At 39.4% G+C, this 23,236-nt stretch overlaps 1 protein-coding gene across 3 annotated transcripts in view; it reads right to left on the bottom strand.

Moving 5' to 3' along the window:
* LOC124260353 overlaps positions 1 to 18,789 on the bottom strand; it is a 123,735-nt gene extending 104,946 nt beyond the window's left edge. For all 3 annotated transcript variants that reach the window (XM_046694641.1, XM_046694642.1, XM_046694643.1), the window contains exons 1-2: positions 18,359 to 18,789; positions 9,944 to 9,985 (exon numbers count right to left, since the gene is read on the bottom strand). The gene's annotated coding sequence lies outside the window, so the exon portion shown is untranslated. The remainder of the gene's footprint in view (positions 1 to 9,943; positions 9,986 to 18,358) is intronic.
* Positions 18,790 to 23,236: the final 4,447 nt, after the last annotated feature.

Here is a 23,236-nt window from a genome sequence, read left to right as displayed (position 1 = left end):
GAAGGACATCATAATAGAGGAAGGACACCATAATAGAGGAAGGTCATCCTACAGACAGTGCAGGAAGGCCATCATAATAGAGGAAGGACACCATAATAGAGGAAGGTCATCCTACAGACAGTGCAGGAAGGCCATCATAATAGAGGAAGGACACCATAGATAGAGGAAGGGCCATCATACAGAGACAGGACACCATAATAGAAGGCCATCCTACACAGGCAAGGCCATCATAATAGAGGAAGGCCATCCTACAGACAGTGCAGGAAGGTCATCATAATAGAGGAAGGACATCATAATAGAGGAAGGACACCATAATAGGGGAAGGTCATCCTACAGACAGTGCAGGAAGGCCATCATAATAGAGGAAGGACACCATAATAGAGGAAGGTCATCCTACAGACAGTGCAGGAAGGCCATCATAATAGAGAAGGACACCATAATAGAGGAAGGTCATCCTACAGACAGTGCAGGAAGGCCATCATAATAGAGGAAGGACACCATAATAGAGGAAGGTCATCCTACAGACAGTGCAGGAAGGCCATCATAATAGAGGAAGGACATCCTACAGACAGTGCAAGAAGGCCATCATAATAGAGTAAGGTCATCCTACAGACAGTGCAGGAAGGCCATCATAATAGAGGAAGGACACCATAATAGAGGAAGGTCATCCTACAGACGGTGCAGGAAGGTCATCATAATAGAGGAAGGACACCATAATAGAGGAAGGTCATCCTACAGACAGTGCAGGAAGGTCATCATAATAGAGGAAGGACACCATAATAGAGGAAGGTCATCCTACAGACAGTGCAGGAAGGTCATCATAATAGAGGAATGTCATCAAAATAGAGGAAGGTCATCCTACAGACAGTGCAGGAAGGCCACCATAATAGAGGAAGGTCATCCTACAGACAGTGCAGGAAGGCCATCATAATAGAGGAAGGACATCCTACAGACAGTGCAGGAAGGCCATCATAATAGAGGAAGGACATCCTACAGACAGTGCAGGAAGGCCACCATAATAGAGGAAGGACATCCTACAGACAGTGCAGGAAGGCCATCATAATAGAGGAAGGACACCATAATAGAGGAAGGTCATCCTACAGACAGTGCAGGAAGGCCACCATAATAGAGGAAGGTCATCCTACAGACAGTGCAGGAAGGCCACCATAATAGAGGAAGGACATCCTACAGACAGTGCAGGAAGGCCATCATAATAGAGGAAGGACATCCTACAGACAGTGCAGGAAGGCCATCATAATAGAGGAAGGACATCCTACAGACAGTGCAGGAAGGCCACCATAATAGAGGAAGGTCATCCTACAGACAGTGCATGAAGGTCATCATAATAGAGGAAGGACACCATAATAGAGGAAGGTCATCCTACAGACAGTGCAGGAAGGTCATCATAATCGAGGAAGGCCATCATAATAGAGGAAGGTCATCCACAGACAGTGCAGGAAGGCCATCCCACAGACAGTGCAGGAAGGCCATCATAATAGAGGAAGTGCATCCTATCATAATGCAGGAAGGTCATCATAATAGAGGAAGGTCATCCTACAGACAGTGCAGGAAGGTCATCATAATAGAGGAAGGTCATCCTACAGACAGTGCAGGAAGGTCATCATAATAGAGGAAGGTCATCCTACAGACAGTGCAGGAAGGTCATCATAATAGAGGAAGGTCATCCTACAGACAGTGCAGGAAGGCCATCATAATAGAGGAATCATAATAGGGAAGGTCATCCTACAGACAGTGCAGGAAGGGAAGGCCATCATAATAGAGGAAGGTCATCCTACAGACAGTGCAGGAAGGCCATCATAATAGAGGAAGGACATCCTACAGACAGTGCAGGAAGGCCATCATAATAGAGGAAGGTCATCCTACAGACAGTGCAGGAAGGCCATCATAATAGAGGAAGGAAGGTCATCATAAGGCCATAGAGGAAGGTCATCCTACAGACAGTGCAGGAAGGCCATCATAATAGAGGAAGGACATCCTACAGACAGTGCAGGAAGGCCATCATAATAGAGGAAGGACATCCATAATAGAAGGTCATCCTACAGACAGTGCAGGAAGGCCATCATAATAGAGGAAGGACATCCTACAGACAGTGCAGGAAGGCCATCATAATAGAGGAAGGACACCATAATAGAGGAAGGTCATCCTACAGACAGTGCAGGAAGGCCATCATAATAGAGGAAGGACATCCTACAGACAGGCAGAAGGCCAGGATAGAGGGTCATCACAGTGCAGGAAGGCCATCATAATAGAGGAAGGACATCCTACAGACAGTGCAGGAAGGCCATCATAGGAAGGCCATCATAATAGAGGAAGGTCATCCTACAGACAGTGCAGGAAGGCCATCATAATAGAGGAAGGACATCCTACAGACAGTGCAGGAAGGCCATCATAATAGAGGAAGGTCATCCTACAGACAGTGCAGGAAGGCCATCATAATAGAGGAAGGCCATCATAATAGAGGAAGGTCATCCTACAGACAGTGCAGGAAGGCCACCATAATAGAAGGTCATCCTACAGACAGTGCAGGAAGGTCATCATAATAGAGGAAGGTCATCCTACAGTGCAGGAAGGTCATCATAATAGAGGAAGATCATGCTACAGTGCAGGAAGGTTATCATAATAGAGGAAGGTCATCCTACACACAGTTGAGGAAAAGTATCATTCAGACCATCACAAAACAACATGACTACCGTTATATCATCCTCGATAATCTGCAGGGTATACGTTACGACTACTCTCCACTATACCCTGGATGCATTCACGGCTATGCACGATAATTATATTACCTCCCTTTGCTGGCTCCGCATTCTCACAGTAACCAATCAGCGAAGCCACCGTTACATCTGCGCTTGCCAGTGTCAACAAAGATAGCGGTCACAGTCGCGAAGGTTTGTTCGCAGTGCCACTCAGATTTGGGGGGAAATAATACTGACAAATTGACAGATTTGAAACTTTAAAAAAATATATGAAAGAACTGCTTCTACCTCTTTCAGAGTACCTGTGCATGATCAATTGTGTTGCCAAATTTAAACAGTTAGAAAATTTAAGAAGCGAAAGTGAGTTGTAATTGGTTCACTCAACTTCCCAGCGTAGTCACCTGATTGGATAAAAAGCCAGCAAAGGGAGGTAATATAATTATCGGGCAAAGCCGTGGATGCATCCAGGGTATAGTGGAGAGTGATGGTAACATATACCCTGGAGATTATCGAGGATGCCGGTATATTTGACCTTCGAGGATGCCGGTATATTTGACCTTACAGCAATTAAATGTCTCCAACTACACTCTTGACGCAAAGTAGCAACTGGCAGCAGGATCAACATTTTCAGTTGAAATCACCTCCTATATGGATGGGCAGAATGAAGATTGTACAACCTGCTCATTTTCATGTTATCAGCTGATTTGTAGATAGGTAAACAAGCTGCTGCCATAAAGAAAAGATTAGCAGAGTTTGGTGAGTATTACTGTTGCCAACAAAGACAGCAATGGCAATTATTAGGCTTAGTACTAATGGAAAAGGCTTTCTTTACTAATTCACGACCTTAGAGTAACATGACCTGTGGTGCAGAACTAAAGCAATTACACAAAATTACAAGTCCTCAAATTAAAACACAGGGGAACTATGTAAGATAAAAGCCTGTATCAGAGCAGGCTCAATTAGGGCACATTCTGCATAAAATATTTGCTGACATGCAAAGTGGCTTTTGTTTTCTTTGTTAGTTCTGCTTTGGCAAATAATTTTATTAAGATATCTTTCATAAAGCTTCAGACAGTCAACAAATCAGGGTTATTTTTGTTGAAATTAGTCTCCTAATACCCTGAAGTAAGATAGTGGTATTTGACATCTGAACAGAACTGCCTAATTAATACAAACAGTCTCAGGATTACCATGTTGATAAGTTACACTAAGGGTGCCATTGGACATTCTAAAACAGGCAAACCAACCTGAGTAACGTCCAGGAGGATATTGGAGATTGAAGATGGCATGAAAGCCTTGTTTACTTGTGTCCATACTTAGAAAATCCACACCACAGAAGGCATGAAAACAATTTTTTTTAAATTGGAAAAAATCATAGGGAACTGTTTATGATGCAAATCCAAGGCTGTATTTAAAAGGAAATAGAGTTATATCAAACAACCTCTTTGTACCTTCTAAATTTACCTGAATCTTACCAAACAAAATGACCGTATAAAATAGTGTGAATACTTAACAGTCTTCTCTTGGACAGCAGAAGGTCTATGAACAAACACTGCATAGGCCAAAAATGGGAAATATTTACATTGCTTGATTTGAGCAATAAGCTTACATCAAGGCTTTCTGAAAGCATCAATTTTCTGCAAGCACATCTCTTAAGTTGTGAGTACATTGGGATCAGGCAGCAACAGCAGCCATATTAACCCCCTCCCAACCCCCAACATTGCAACTGTATTAAACCATATCACCTGCAAAATACATATGCAAGGGCGGTGGGATAGCCTAGTGGTTAAAGCGTTTGCTCGTCACGCCGAAGACCCGGGTTCGATTCCCCACATGGGTACAATGGGTGAAGACCAATTCTGGTGTCCCTGCCGTGATATTGCTGGAATATTGCTTAAAGCAGCATAAAACAATACTCACTCACTCACTCACATATGCAAAGTTTACTACACTGCAGCAAAAGGGTTAACATAATCTCAAGTCAGTGAGTTTTACACTAACTAGCACTGGAATACTGGAATACCAACAGACAACTTTATAAGTGCTGATTTCATATTCTTCATTGGTTGATATTTGCCTCTGAAGCTGAAGATGTATCAGGTATCTGAACACACATGAGTTATACACTGTAAGTTGCAGTCTGGCTCTCTGTCTGTGATTGTTAATGTTTACTAATTGCTAATATGAATATTGTCGACACTGCATCTATTCAAAGCAGCCTAGATGACAGCCATAACCATCATTACATCAGTGAGCAATACTTTTCCATTATCGACAGACACTTTTTCAAGAGTAATTATTCATACTATTTTCCAGTTCTCTGCACAAATAGTAACAGGATTTGATTTGCTGGCAAACTAATGATACTTCTTCCAACTTTTTAAATACATTACACAGTTTATGGAAACATACCTTCTTTCTAAAATCTACATAGTTTTCATTGCAAGCCTGGTACACCATTCTTAATTTGAGAAAACTGGCAAATCGGAATGAGAGGGAAAAATAGAGACAAGTGTTTTTGACGTCTTGAGTGCTTCCTTTCTTTACACACAAATACCTTGGTGTTACATTTTAGAATAGGATATCAAACACACTTTTTTTTCCATCAACCTAAAAAGCTGTACCTGACCAACCTGCTCGCCTGAGAAAGTGGTATTCATTTTTTCCAAATTATTTTCTCAGGTGAAGTCTGCATTTAAGAAGCTTTGTCTTCTAACATCAAGGTTTGCAAGCAACATATTATCTATTCCCTACTAAAATGTATGAGAAAAAACATTAAATATTACTCTTATTACATATCACAGCCATTTCTTCATAAACCATTGCCTATTTTTTCTTTGATGTAGGAAGGACAAGGCTATTAACGTCTGAAACAAGACATATGATCTGCTCCGTTGCTAAATGAGTTGACTGAGGGATCTACAGTCACTGACTAATGTGCAATACAAAAAGTATTTGACAAGTGTCAAGGTGAAACCAACACCTTCAACCATCAAGTGATATAACGGTCCAAATAAATTAAATCGGGGCTACACGTTTCAAATATTGTCTGAGATGTGTTCATGTTAGTGATCAGACTGGGGCATTAAGAAAGTGCAAAGAAAACATGAACTTAATGTCCTAGGATATTAATCCTTTTGTCATGCAGAAAATGCCACTGAAGGCAAACACCCTACATAGCTCCCCCCTTTGATTTTCACTACTTCAGGTGGAGGATACATTCATCAATTTATCAAGCAAACAAAGAAAGCAGATTTTGTACTAGGTCACACCACATAAAGAAAACTTGTATCACTGCTAAGCAGAAAGGGATCTATTGTAAATTTTCAGCTTGGAATTAAAGTTCCTTGAGTCCACCAGTGATCCCCTGACAAGATGGAATGATCTTATTAAATCTCGCGTAATAAAGAAAGTGACAGGCGACATTGAAACATTTCCTCTTGCATTATACTGATATCATTTGTTTATTTTTTGTTCAAATTTTAATTTATTAAATTCTGTTTGATTAAATGAAATGCTATCTGGCATTAAGAATTCATCTCATTACAATTCATAACACACACAGTCATCACCTGCTCAATAAATAATCTAGTATATTGCACTTATTCATTGAGTTTATACACCTTAATAAATATCAAAAGTTGGGTTTCTTATATAAATAGAACTCTCTCTTAAGCTCTTATAATTCATTTAAATGAGATTTCCAGGCCATCACTTCAACAAGTCATATGTTTTATTGCTTTCCGTGAAGGAGAATGGCATTTCAGGTCATTTTCTAGTAAACCATCATTCGTATTAGTACATCAAAGTTTGTACTTTGAAACATGATATGAATAATATCATATAAAGCAATCCAAATATTTTACAATGCTCAACATCAATTGAAACCGTAATTTGAAGAAATTTATAAAGAAAAGTAAAACAAGGATTATTTCAGATGTATCTCATTTCATAATTTATATGACAGACTATTATTGTACATCATCCAAACATAATGAAATATACTTACATGAAACAAAAAGAAAACACACTGGATGAAAGTTGAGACTGACTGACTGACTGAGTTTGGTTTTACGCCGCTTTTAGCAATATTCCAGCAACATCACGGCGGGGGACACCAGAAAAAGGCTTCACACATTGTACCCATGTGGGGAATCGAACCCGGGCCAACGCTTTAACCATTAGGCTACCCCATCGCCCCCTGAAAGTTTAGAAGTCCTAACTGATGCACATACAGTTACAAAGAGATGGAATTGTCACAACCTCAAGGCATATTTCTGTTACTCAATTCTGGTTACAAACAATTTGCTGACAGTGCAATAAATGGTCCATAGATTGGGTACTCCTGTATGAGTCAGACAGCCACCAGTTCACTAGTCCGAGAGTAGTGTAAGTCTGGAAGGACAACACGCTTTCAGCCAAAAGTGTGTTATGTTACAAATTCCTAAGTCTGAAACGATTGACAATTTGGATGAAAACAGTCTGTGCCTGCATATTTGGAATATGATGTTGTGTCATTCATTGTTGTGTATTTTAGAAATGAGTGAGTGAGTGAGTTTAGTTTTATGCCGCTTTTAGCAATATTCCAGCAATATCACGGCGGGGGACACCAGAAATGGGCTTCACACACTGTACCCAAGTGGGGAATCGAACCCGGGTCTTCAGCATGACGAGCGAACGCCTTAACAACTTGGCTATCCCACTACCTCTATTTTAGAAGTGATATATATACTGAGGGAAACAAATAAAGGATCATAGGAAATGTGTATTGCAGTACTCAGCAATATTCTAGCCATTTGTACATGAAGGAGTGGACCAGACAATCTGGTGACTGACATCATGAACATACGCATATGGGATGATGATGACTTCCATCAACGAAGTTACACAGCTCCAGTCTCTGACCTTCCTTGACACATGTAACTTGCGACTAGGTAATGGAACCTTTCATCTGTGTTACCTGTCAATAGCTAATGCCCCCCTGTGAGGCAACAAGGCTACACATAGACTTCATAACAACAGCTGCTAGTCAGCAAATGAATCCCTGTAAGCAGGGTCTAATCTCACACCAGTACAGCCAGCCTCAGGGGCTAATGTCACAAAGTGTGAAGAGACAAGGTTGAACATCAGCAATGAAACAATGGCTGCAAACATCAGTTGCTCTTTTCAGGGTCTAATCTCACACCAGTACAACCAGCCACAGAGGCTAATGTGACCCCATGTGAAGAAACAATATTGAACATCAACAGCCAAACAATGGCTGCAAACATCAGCCCCTCCTTTCTGGGTCTAATGTCACACCAGTACAACCAGCCACAGAGGCTAAGGTGACCACCTGTGAGGAGATGGGGTTGAACATCAACAGCCAAACAATGGCTGCTAGTCAGCAAACATCAGTCCCTTCTTTCAGGGTCTAATCTCACACCAGTACAACCAGCCACAGAGGCTAATGTGACCCCATGTGAAGAAACAATGTTGAACATCAACAGCCAAACAATGGCTGCAAACATCAGCCCCTCCTTTCAGGGTCTAATCTCACACCAGTACAACCAGCCACAGGGGCTAATCTAAATGTGACCCAATGGGAAGAGACAATGTTGAACATCAACAGCCAAACAATGGCTGCTAGTCAGCAAACATCAGCCCCTCCTTTCAGGGTCTAATCTCACACCAGTACAACCAGCCGCAGAGGCTAATGTGACCCCATGTGAGGAGACGAGGTTGAACATGAAGAGCCAAACAATGGCTGCCAGTCAGCAAACATCAGCCCCTCCTTTCAGGGTCTAATCTCACACCAGTACAACCAGCCGCAGAGGCTAATGTGACCCCCTGTGAGGAGACGAGGTTGAACATGAAGAGCCAAACAATGGCTGCCAGTCAGCAAACATCAGCCCCTCCTTTCAGGGTTTTAACATACACCACTAGAGCCAGGCTACAGTTTTCTTGATTACTAATCTTGTTAATAGCAGAAATCTCATCCATGTCATTTACTGGAGCATTATTTCACCTCAACATTAGCTGAATATGGAACAAATGCTAGCTACCAAAGAATCATTTAGGAATGACGTGTAATTGGGCATTTCATTTCAAGATATATTTTCTACTGCCATTCTTCTGACTAATGTTTTCTGACCTGTGTGGAAGAACATACATTGAATCAGTATATGTCATAGTTTTTGTTGTAATTTTCCCCCTGCAATTTAATATGGAGTGTAAGAATATAACAAAATTTAGATATTTACTGTTACCTGAATTCCATAACCCATGATAAAAAAGATAAAATATTTGGACCCTTGTAGATAACAATTTGTTATCAAAAACAAACTTTGCTCAGTCATTTTCTAGATTGACACAATACTAATCAGTAAAAAGAAAAGTTAATGGTGTCATGACTGGAAAAGACAGGTGTTATGAATCCTCAAGGCATGTACAATCAGTAGGTCGATCAGTTATCATAGGGACATCTCCTTTGTGCATCCACATATGCAGGCCTACCAAAGAAAACTTGTGCAGAAAAATACAGAAAAGCCCACATTAATCGTGGAAACAGCAACATAAACATAATACCTCGCTACTGAAACAGTAAAAACGGCAACTTTAAATCGCTAACACTGCATCATAAAACGAGGAGCCCGCAACTTCGATTTTTCGCATGCGCACATGAAAGAGGAAGTCTCAACCACATGTTGACATTTTCCAGCTTGGACAAAAGTTACATTCCTGTTTAAGTATTTCTATTGTGTTATTTGGCATTTATCATCATGATACTTGTGTGCACACCTGTTTAGTTTACTTTCCATTTGTATGAAACGATTGACAACAATTATTTCAACATATTTAATACTTTTTCTACGTGAGGCGATTCACGGTTGCTCGGAAATTGGAACAAAGCCCGGTTCGTAATGCGCATGCGCAGTAGCGGTCAAAGTTCGCTGATATAAAAATGTTGCAGTTTCATAGTTTTTCGTTGCCGTTTTTACTGTTTCAGTAGCGAGGTAATGGGTTTATGTTGCTATTTCCACGATTAATGTGGGCTTTTCTGCATTTTTCTGAACAGTGGGAAAGTTTTCTTTGGTAGGCCTGCATATGAAGGGGTCCTCAGACAGACGCTGTTTAACAGGTAAAACAGACACTGTATACTGTTAGTAATCATAGAAATAACTTTTTGAAACTTAATACTCTAAACAAAAGAACTCACTAAATAGGACAGCGGTATCAAAACTTACTTGGTGGCTTGTGAGCTGTATCAATGTCTTTGTGACTTGATTCTGCAATGAAAGGACATTAAAACACATATAAGGATCATGCTTGAGATAATTATTATTCTGAAATGGATATCTTAGTACGTACTGGCGAAGTTGAAATAAAGAGACCATTAATTATAAAATAGATTATGCCTTTTTTACAACCTTGATTTTTTCGTTTAACTTCATTAAATGTAGTTTGATGGGAGACATGACACACCCTGATTCTGGAGGGCATATAAGAAATGCGAAAATAAACCCCAAGTTTGACAACCATGGATTTGAAAGGTTTCACATATTGCAGAATCTACAACTAATATTACTGAACTCAAAGAAAATGGAACTATACTTGAAATATATGGACCATTACTGGTTGAAAGATTCTACCAATAAAAGACACAATTACATGAACTTGATCACAAGACGAGTATGGTGGCTGTTTGCGTGGGAGCATGTACACACTTTCCCAGCAAACTAGTGTCCATGGTTGTTGGCAGTGTTGCCAGATTGTAAATACATTTTCTTGTAAATAGAACATCAGGTACTGTAAATAATCAAATCTGGACCAGACAATCCAGTGAATAAAATCATGACTATTTATCTATGTGTGTCAACCAAGTCAGCAAGCCTGACCACCTGATCCTGCCTCTTACTACAAGCACGGATTGTCAGAACACACTGTGCACCAAATGAACAATACATACCATCCAGTATCAATACATACCATCTGGTATCAATACATACCACATGGTATCAATACATACCACATGGTATCAATACATACCATCCAGTATCAATACATACATGGTATCAATACATACCATCCAGTGTCAATACATACATGGTATCAATACATACCATCCAGTATCAATACATACATGGTATCAATACATACCATCCAGTGTCAATACATACCATCCAGTGTCAATACATACATGGTATCAATACATACCATCTGGTATCAATACATACCATCGGTGTCAATACATACCACATGGTATCAATACATACCATCCAGTATCAATACATACATGGTATCAATACATACCATCCAGTGTCAATACATACCATCCAGTGTCAATACATACCACATGGTATCAATACATACCATCCAGTATCAATACATACATGGTATCAATACATACCATCCAGTGTCAATACATACCACATGGTAAAAATACATACCATCTGGTATCAATACATACCATCCGGTGTCAATACATACCATCCAGTATCAATACATACCATCCAGTATCAATACATACCATCAAGTACCAATACATACCACATGGTATCAATACATACCATCCAGTATCAATACATACCAAATGGTATCAATACATACCATCCGGTACCAATACATACCATCTGGTATCAATACATACCATCCGGTATCAATACATACCATCCGGTACCAATACATACCATCTGGTATCAATACATACCATCTGGTACCATACCATCCAGTACATACCATACATACCACATGGTACCAATACATACCATCCAGTATCAATACATACCACATGGTATCAATACATACCATGCAGTATCAATACATACCATACAATACCCATGGTATCAATACATACCATCCAGTGTCAATACATACCATCCAGTATCAATACATACCATCTGGTATCAATACATACCATCCAGTGTCAATACATACCACATGGTATCAATACATACCATCCAGTATCAATACATACCATGGTATCAATACATACCATCCAATACATACCATCCGGTGTCAATCATACCATCCAGTGTCAATACATACAATACATCATCTGGTATCAATACATACCATCATGTATCAATATACAGTAATCACAATACATACAATACATACCATCCAGTATCAATACATACCATATCAATACATACCATCCAGGTACAATACATACCAATAAATGGTCCAGTGTCAATACATACCACCATCATATCAATACATACCATCATGGTATCAATACATACCATCCGGGTATCAATACATACCATCTGGTATACATACCATCATGGTATCAATACATACCATCCAGTATCAATACATACCACATGGTATCAATACATACCATACCATCATGGTATCAATACATACCATATCAATACATACCATCATACCATCTGGTGTCAATACATACCATCGGGTACCATCAATACATACCATCCAGATCAATACATACCATCTGGTATCAATACATACCATCCAGTGTCAATACATACCACATGGTATCAATACATACCATCCAGTGTCAATACATACCACATGGTATCAATACATACCATCCAGTATCAATACATACCACATGGTATCAATACATACCATCCAGTATCAATACATACCACATGGTATCAATACATACCATCCAGTATCAATACATACCATCATGGTATCAATACATACAATACATCCACATGGTATCAATACATACCATCCGGTATCAATACATACCATCCGGTACCAATACATACCATCTGGTATCAATACATACCATCTGGTACCAATACATACCACATGGTACCAATACATACCATCTGGTATCAATACATACCACATGGTACCAACACATACCATCTGGTATCAATACATACCATCTGGTATCAATACATACCATCTGGTATCAATACATACCACTCAATGCATACCATCTGATATCAATACAAACAGTTTGGATATCAATTGTTTGGTCGCATTCTATCAGTCTGGCTATCGATAAACGATGTCTGAATATCAATAAACACTGGTATCAATACATACAGTCTGGGTATCAATACATACTGACAAGATGTATTGATACCAGTGTTTATTGATATTCAGACATCGTTTATCGATAGCCAGACTGATAGAATGCGACCAAACAATTGATATCCAAACTGTTTGTATTGATATCAGATGGTATGCATTGACACTCAGTGTGTATTGATACCAAGTGTCAATACATGCTGTGTGGTTATCAATACATACTGTCTCAGTATCAATACATACTGTCTCGGTATCAATACAAACTGAGTGTCAACACATACAATGTGGTACCAATACAAACAGTCTGTGTATCACAACACACTGTCTGGCTGGGAATCAATACACACTGTCTGAGAAGAATAAATACACACTGACTGTCAATACACATTGTCTGGGAATCAATACACACCATTTCAATGTCCATACATACTGTCTGGAAAGCAATACACACTGTCAATACACAATGTCTGAGAATCAAGACACACTGTCAATACACAATGTCTGGGAATCGAGTAACACTGTGTTGGAACAAAAAAACACTGTCAATACACACTGTCTGGGAATCAAGACACAGTGTCTGGGAATAAATACACACTGTCAATACACAATGTCTGGGAATCAAGACACTGTCAATACACAATGTCTGGGAATCAAGTAACACTGTGTCGGAACCAAAACACGCTGTCAATACACACTGTCTTGGAATCAATACACACCATTTCAATGTCCATACATACTGTCTGGGAAGCAATACACACTGTCTGTGAATCAATACACACTGTCAATACACAATATCTGAGAATCAAGACACACTGTCAATAAACAATGTCTGGAAATCAAGACACACTGTGTCGGAACCAAAACACACTCTCAATACACACTGTCTGGGAATCAAGACACAGTATCTGGGAATAAATAAACACTGTCTGGGAATCAATACACACTGTCAATACACAATGTCTGGGAATCAAGACACTGTCAATACACAATGTCTGGGAATCAAGTCACACTGTGTCGGAACCAAAACACACTGTCAATACACACTGTCTCGGAATCAAGACACTGTCTCGGAACCAATACACACTGGAAATCAATACACTGTCTCGGAATTAATACACACTGTCTGGGAATTAATACACTGTCTGGGAATTAATACACTGTCTGAAGACAAACTGTCTCAGAATCAATATACACTGTTAGGGAATCAATACACATGGACTGTCAATACACACTGTTTGAATGTCAATACACACTGTCTGGAAATCAGTACTTACTGTCTGGGAATCAATACTTACCGTCTGGGAATCAATACCCACTGACTGTCAATATACACTGTCTGGAAATCATGACACACTGTTAGGGTGTCAATACACGCTGTCTTGGTGTCAATACATACTGTCCAGGAATCAATACTTACTGTCTGGGGATCAAGACACACTGACTGTCAATATACACTGTCTGTCAATATACACTGTCTGGAAATCAATGCTGGGTGTCAATGCATACTGCCTGTGTTTCAATGAATAATGACTGGGTATCAATGCTAACTGAATGGGTATCAATACATACTGACTGGGTATCAATACAAACTGTACTGGTATCAATACATACTGACTGGGTATTAATACAAACTGTACTGGTATTAATACATATTGACTGGGTGTCGATACACACCGTCTTGGAATCAAAACATAATGGCTGGGTGTCAATGAATAATGACTGAGTATCAATACAAACTATGGGTATCAATACATACTTAGTGGGTATCAATACATACTTAGTGGGTATCAATACATACTGAGTGGGTATCAATACATACTGAGTGGGTATCAATACATACTGAGTGGGTATCAATACATACCGACTGGGTATCAATACATACTGAGTGGGTATCAATACATACTGAGCGGGTATCAATACATACTGACTGGGTATCAATACACACTGTACTGGTATCAATACACACTGTACTGGTATCAATACACACTGTACTGGTATCAAGACATACTGAGTGGGTATCAATACACACTACTGGTATCAATACACTGTACTGGTATCAATACATACAGACTGGGTATCAATACACACTGTACTAGTATCAATACACTGTACTGGTATCAAGATATACTGACTGGGTATCAATACACACTACTGGTATCAATACACTGTACTGGTATCAATACATACTGACTGGGTATCAATACACTGTACTGGTATGAATTCATACTGACTGGGTATCAATACACACTGTACTGGTATCAATACATAATGACTGGGTATTAATACAAACTGTACTGGTATCAATACAAACTACTGGTATCAATACATACTGAGTGGGTATCAATACACACTGTACTGGTATCAATACACTGTACTGGTATCAATACATACTGACTGGGTGTCAATACACTGTACTGGTATCAATACATACTGAGTGGGTATCAATACATACTGAGTGGGTATCAATACATACTGAGTGGGTATCAATACATACTGAGTGGGTATCAATACATACTGAGTGGGTATCAATACACACTGTACTGGTATCAATACACACTGTACTGGTATCAAGACATAGTGACTGGGTTTCAATACACACTACTGGTATCAATACATACTGACTGGGTATCAATACATACTGACTGGGTATCAATACACTGTACTGGTATGAATTCATACTGACTGGGTATCAATACACACTGTACTGGTATCAATACATACTGACTGGGTATCAATACACACTGTACTGGTATCAATACATACTGACTGGGTATCAATACACTGTACTTGTATCAATACATACTGACTGGGTATCAATACACACTGTACTGGGTATCAATACACACTGTACTGGTATCAATACACTGTACTGGTATCAATACACTGTACTGGCATCAATACACTGTACTGGTATCAATACACTGTACTGGCATCAATACACTGTACTGGCATCAATACACTGTACTGGCATCAATACACTGTACTGGCATCAATACACTGTACTGGCATCAATACACTGTACTGGTATCAATACATAATGACTGTGTGTCAATACACAATTGTTGGGTGTTAATACATACTGACTGGGTATGAGTGAGTGAGTGAGTTTAGTTTTACGCCGCACTCAGCAATATTCCAGCTATATGGCGGCGGTCTGTAAATAATCGAGTCTGTACCAGACAATCCAGTGATCGACAGCATGAGCATCAATCTGTGCAATTGGGAACCGATGACATGTGTCAACCAAGTCAACAAGCCTGACCACCCGATCCCGTTAGTCGCCTCTTACGACAAGCATGGGTTACTGAAGATTAATATTCTAACCCGGACCTTCCCGGGTAGACTCGTCATGAATTCATAATGATGGGTATCAATACATAATGGTTGGGTATCAATAAATAATGGCTGGGTATCAATACACACTGTATGGGTATCAATACATAATGGCTGGGTGTCAATACACACTGTACGGGTATCAATACATACTGAAGCAATTTCAATATGCAGATTCCAGATATTAGCGATGGCTATTGCCCTGATTTTCTTGAACTTATTGCAAAAATGACTTATGCATTGCAATGTCAACATGGAAAGGTTAGTATGAAAAGGTGAAAGGCAGGTGGAACGATGTCAGCATGGAAGGGTCAGTGAAAATCAAGTGATGGGCAAGAGGAACGATATCAGCATGGAATAGTCAGTGATTACCAGGTGATGGGGAAGAGGAATGATGTCAACATGGAATAGTTAGTTATTACCAGGTGATGGGGAAGAGGAACAATGTCAACATGGAATAGTTAGTTATTACCAGGTGATGGGGAAGAGGAACGATGTCAACATGAAATAGTTAGTTATTACCAGGTGATGGGGAAGAGGAACGATGTCAACATGAAATAGTTAGTTATTACCAGGTGATTGGTGAGTGGAACGATGAAAACATTGAATAGTTAGTGATGCATAGGTGAAAGGCAGGTGGAACTATTTCGGCATGGAATAGTCAGGGAAAACCAAGTGATGGGCAAGAGGAATTATTTCAACATGGAACAGTCAATGATAACCAGGTGATGGGGAAAAAGGAATGATGTTAAAATGGAAAAGTTAGTGATGAACACGTGAAAGGTAGGTGGAACGATGTCAGCATGGAATAGTCAGTGAAAACCAAGTGATGGGCAAGAGGAATTATTTCAACATGGAACAGTCAGTGATAACCAGGTGATGGGCGAGTGGAACAATGTCAACATGGAAAAGTTAGTGATGATCAGGTGATGGGCAAGAGGAGCCATCAAAACATGGAATAGTCAGTGATTAACAGGTGATGGTGAAGAGGACCAGTGCACCATTACAAAGGTTTCTGTATGTATATCGTCTGTGAGCACTTTTGCAGTCCCACCTGCCTCATAAGACACTATTTTTCTGCAAAAATCAAACATCATGACTGACAATAACAACCTTTCGACCAATGCATTCATGTGATTTAGATTAAACCTGATTGCTTTTGATACCATTCACATCAACAGGTGCTGGAATTTTTGATGAGGTAATATAACAAACCATTTTTTCAACATTTCTGTTTCCTTCCAGAAGATCATAAATGACAATGTATTTTTGTAATACACACACATTTATTCAGATGCTGTACATTGCACTTTCTTGTGTTTGCATATATGACTGAAATTGGATAGTCATGGTTTCTGAAGCTGGGTATTTCTTAAAAAACATTTCCTTAGAAAACACTTCTGTTGTACTTCGGAAACATCTGAATTTTCTTACAAGTGCATATGTCTAGATAGATGACAATTAAATTCTGAGCATTTCATTCTCCTAAAATGAGATTCATGCTATTTATATTTTCCTGAAATATTTGAATGCAGAAATGTGAATTTGATTTCATAATGTCCATGTGATCATTTCTGTGAATGTGCTATTCACTCTATCATAACATTACATGCCTGTTTTCATCACTGGTTATTTAAGAAATTACTTATGAAATATGTTAGTTTGTTCTCATCAATGTATCCGAATACATCGCAATGGATAAGTGAACCATATGTAATAAAAAGTGTCACGCAAAATGTGAAATTACTGGATTCATTTCCTTGACCTATATATGACAGTGTTCATTACAAGATGAGGTTCAATGGGATATGATTGTTCACAATCAACAATAAATGAACTATATATCTGTATACTGCACTACTGTATTGGGTGCTTGACGAATGCAATAATAGATGAACTATCTTCAATCTCATTAATTAAGCAGGCTCGTCTCGTGTTGCATGAACACCACACGTTGTCATAATCACTCGACAATGAATTATTTTCTGTGTCATTTTCCACAATAGATCGGAAAATGTTCTGAATGACCTACTTACATATTATCTTGGTCACCTGTCATTTTAGTTCACATTGAACAGCGTGTGATGCTGAATAACACCCTTTGAGAAACACGTCGTCTGCATGAGTTTTGTCAACATTCGTGTTTGCCATGCGAGGAGTCGTGAATAGATTTGGTGATTGCGCTTGAGATAAATGTTTAATTAATTGCTGTATGTGTCAGGTATGTAAAGTGTACTTGTTCGGATGTATATGCGCCAATGATTTGGAATTCAAATACGTTTATTTGCTACTTTTTCTCATTTTTCCTCACTCACCGGGCACCTGCTAGACGGCTGCCATTTTCTATCCCACAATTCCGCTTCCGGTTGAGTCTGGTTAATTGAAGCATGCGCAACTCATTCCAATTAATTTTTGAATAATTAATTAGCGCAATAAAATATCCACTTTTCATTTACTGTTATTTTTAGCTGCCGTTTTGAATGCTTGCAAGTCGCCAGAGACGCTCGAGCTGTCGAGACAGAGAGGTGCGAATACCGGCAAACCTGACCTCCTAGCGATCCAGGGGGCTCGAAGCGGCAAACTTCAACCTGAAGAAATTAACAACGTGACGGATTTTGAGGCAAGTTTGACCTAGACCTAGCTTGCTCCACTCCATAGCTAACAGCACGCTTTCTAATTACTGGCTGTAATTAGTCTGTAAGTCGCCATGATCCACAACTAGCAGATCACACAGCGCGGCCTGGCTTTCACCGTAGGTCTTGTCATATTCTTCTTTTCTTTCTGTCTTGCATTGAAGGGTTGATAGCATGTTTTTAATCGAGTTTGTATTGCAATTTGCTGCGATATCAATAACAATCGGATTGCGTATTCGGCTAGTCAATATTTCTTGTCGATGTCTGAGGCAGTCACATCTTTGTTATGCAATAGTGTTGCTTGCCGTGCGATAAGCATTGGTCGGAGTGTTAAAACCGCAACGGTTTAATACCTCTACTTTCCATTTCGTGTTTATTCACCGGTGTCGGCATCAAGGTATATTTTTTTAACTCTCTATTACAATAACGTGATTGAACTGTATTGTCATATATCGTCTGCTTGTTTAGACATTTCGGAAGGTCTATTTTATTTTGTTGGTGGTCCGTGTAAAACCCATCCCACACGACGGGTTAATGGCATGCGATCGTTCAGTCATTGGAACCAGTTATAGTGATTGAATAATGTTCAAAAACGCGCGAAAGTGTTTCACACGCTTACATCGCATGCTGATTGCTTATGAATACATGTGCATGTTAGGTGTAAAGCTATGACACGGCAGCGAAGGGGAGGTCGCGGGGGGTCGGGGTTTCTGATTTTACGCGACCGGACAGAGAAATGGGACCTCGGCTGACCCCGCTTTCATCATAGGCCGATAATGTTACGAGGGATATACTCGAGGGAATTCCGTGCGGCTACCGTGTATTGCACAGAGATTTGGCTCACACGCGCGGTCAATGTGTTTCACGGGATCGTTTTGCTGTGTGCTTTATGCGTGTAATACACACTGTGTGTTCTCCGCACGTGGAGCGCGTGTGGAGAGTATTGCATGTTTATTGCGGACAAATAGAAATGTGAGGATTAGACCGTAATGGTTCAATGCTGTAAGAACTCTTTACTTACAAGGGAAGTAAATGTATCGACACTTTTATGTGATTTGTTTGCATACTTGTGTAATAAGAATCATTTAGAAAATAGTTGTATCTGATTTATTAAAATATAAGTAATTCTGGTATTTTGATGGCTGTAAAATCTATGCAACAATATGAATTATTTTTAATTTCAGGTGTTTAGAAGTGAAAAAAAGGATTTTATTTTAGCAAATAGTGTTGGGATTTTTTCACTCTACTTTATCACTTGTGAAATATATAGAAGTAAATCTTGTAGATGGTATATTGAGAGCTTTTGTTCATGCATATTACCTGTGTAAAGAACTGACTCGAGAAGATTTTGTTGTTTGTGTCTGAGAATAATGCATGTTTTGTCCAACACATAAGAAAACATGTTTAGCTTTATTTACTTGGAGTTTTTTCTTCTTTTGTGAAGTATCCACAGAGTTTGTTGCAGTACTAATATGAGCCTGAATATGATGATCTTATGTAGGTTGCAGTTTGAATGAATTTGGCCTGTCAGTACTTTTGTTTGATAATGTATTGGTCAAAACAGTACTAAATCTAATGAGGAAAACATGAGGAAATCTTCAGTTTATCATGCAAGATAAAACATAAACACAAATAAGGCATTTGCTTGATGGTGTTAATTATCACAGGCTGGAGTAGCCTCACTTGGGTGTAAGGCATGAAGCCCATTTCTGGTGTCGCCTACTGTGTTATTGCTGGAATATTGTGAAAACTCACTCACTCACAAAACCTTACAATTGACACTGTATGACAACTAGATGGTACTGAAGAATAATACCTGCTAGATGGTATTGATGACTAATACTTTCTTGATGGTGCTGTTGTACAATACCTGCTAGATGGTACTGAAGAATAATACCTGCTAGATGGTATTGAAGAATAATACCTGCTAGATGGTATTGAGGACTAATACTGTCTTGATGGTGCTGTTGTACAATACCTGCTAGATGGTAGTGAGGAATAATACCTGCTAGATGGTACTGAAGAATACTACCTGCTAGATGGTACTGATAGAACAATACCTGCTAGATGGTACTGAAGAATAATACCTGCTAGATGGTATTGAGGACTAATTCTTTCTTGATGGTACTGAAGAACAATACCTGCTAGATGGTACTGAAGAATAATACCTCCTAGATGGTAGTGAGGAATAATAACTGCTAGATGGTACTGAAGAATACTACCTGCTAGATGGTATTGAGGACTAATACTTTCTTGATGGTGCTGTTGTACAATACCTGCTAGATGGTACTGAAGAACAATACCTGCTAGATGGTACTGAAGAATACTACCTGCTAGATGGTATTGAGGACTAATTCTTTCTTGATGGTACTGAAGAACAATACCTGCTAGATGGTACTGAAGAATAATACCTGCTAGATGGTAGTGAGGAATAATACCTGCTAGATGGTATTGAGGACTAATTCTTTCTTGATGGTACTGAAGAATAACTAGATGGTAGTGACTGCTAGATGGTACTGAAGAATGCTAGATGGTACTGAAGAATAATACCTGCTAGGTGGTGGTAGTGAGGAATAATACCTGCTAGATGGTACTGAAGAATAATGAATAAAGAATAACCCTGCTAGATGGTACTGAAGAATAATACCTGCTAGATGGTAGTGAGGAATAATACCTGCTAGATGGTAGTGAGGAATAATACCTGCTAGATGGTACTGAAGAATAACACCTGCTAGATGGTACTGAAGAATAATACCTGCTAGATGGTAGTGAGTACTGAAGAATAACACCTGCTAGATGGTACTGAAGAATAATACACCTGCTAAATGGTACTGAAGAATAATACCTGCTAGATGGTAGTGAGGAATACTACCTGCTAGATGGTAGTGAGGAATAATACCTGCTAGATGGTACTGAAGAATAATACCTGCTAGATGGTACTGAAGAATAATACCTGCTAGATGGTAGTGAGGAATAATAACCTGCTAGATGGTACTGAAGAATAATACCTGCTAGATGGTACTGAAGAATAATACCTGCTAGATGGTACTGAAGAATACTACCCGCCAGATACCTGCTAGATGGTAGTGAGGAATAATAACTGCTAGATGGTACTGAAGAATAATACCTGCTAGATGGTACTGAAGAATAATACCTGCTAGATGGTAGTGAGGAATAATAACTGCTAGATGGTACTGAAGAATACTACCTGTTAGATGGTATTGAGGACTAATACTTTCTTGATGGTGCTGTTGTACAATACCTTCTGTAGATGGTACTGAAGAACAATACCTGTTAGATGGGACTGAAGAATAATACCTGCTAGATGGTACTGAAGAATAATACCTGCTAGATGGTACTGAAGAATAATACCTGCTAGATTGTAGTGAGGAATAATAACGGCTAGCTTGTACTGAAGGACAATACCTGCTAGATGGTACTGAAGAATAATATCTGCTAGATGGTAGTGAGGAATAATAAACTGCTAGAAGGTACTGAAGAATAATATCTGCTAGATGGTATTGAGGACTAATACTTTCTTGATGGTACTGTTGTACAATACCTGGTAGATGGTACTGAACTACAGTACTTGCTATATGGTACCGCGGAACAGTGCTTGCTTGATGCTTCTACTGTACAATACCTGCTTCATGGCCTTTATGATCTTGATGTAGTAGCACCAAAATTATATGCTCACTAACACCATCAAACAGGTATTGTGCTACAGTATCATCAAGCAGGTATTGTGCTACAGTACCATCAAGCAGGTATTGTGCTACAGTACCATCAAGCAGGTATTGTGCTACAGTACCATCAAGCAGGTATTGTGCTACAGTATCATCAAGCAGGTATTGTGCTACAGTACCATCAAGCAGGTATTGTGCTACAGTACCATCAAGCAGGTATTGTGCTACAGTACCATCAAGCAGGTATTGTGCTACAGTTTCATCAAGCAGGTATTGTGCTACAGTACCATCAAGCAGGTATTGTGCTACAGTACCATCAAGCAGGTATTGTGCTACAGTACCATCAAGCAGGTATTGTGCTACAGTACCATCAAGCAGGTATTGTGCTACAGTACCATCAAACAGGTATTGTGCTACAGTATCATCAAGGTATTGTGCTACAGTACCATCAAGCAGGTATTGTGCTACAGTATCATCAAGCAGGTATTGTGCTACAGTACCATCAAGGAGGTATTGTGCTACAGTACCATCAAGGAGGTATTGTGCTACAGTACCATCAAGTCCCCGGTATTGTGCTACAGTATCCATCAAGTCAGGTATCATTGTGCTATTGTGCTACAGTATCATCAAACAGGTATTGTGCTACAGTACCATCAAGCAGGTATTGTGCTACAGTATCATCAAGCAGGTATTGTGCTACAGTACCATCAAGCAGGTATTGTGCTACAGTATCATCAAGCAGGTATTGTGCTACAGTATCATCAAACAGGTATTGTGCTACAGTACCATCAAGGAGGTATTGTGCTTCAGAACTCACAGCGGATCAAGGCAGGTATTGTGCTTCAAACCAAACTCAGTCAGTCAGTCAGTATCA

The sequence above is a fragment of the Haliotis rubra genome, unplaced genomic scaffold, assembly GCF_003918875.1.
Source record: "Haliotis rubra isolate DU_JTF1 unplaced genomic scaffold, ASM391887v1 Scf76, whole genome shotgun sequence".
NCBI classification, from domain to species: Eukaryota; Metazoa; Mollusca; class Gastropoda; order Lepetellida; family Haliotidae; genus Haliotis; species Haliotis rubra.
Note: the sequence above shows the minus strand (reverse complement) of the source record. Positions and strands in the feature narration are given on the sequence as shown.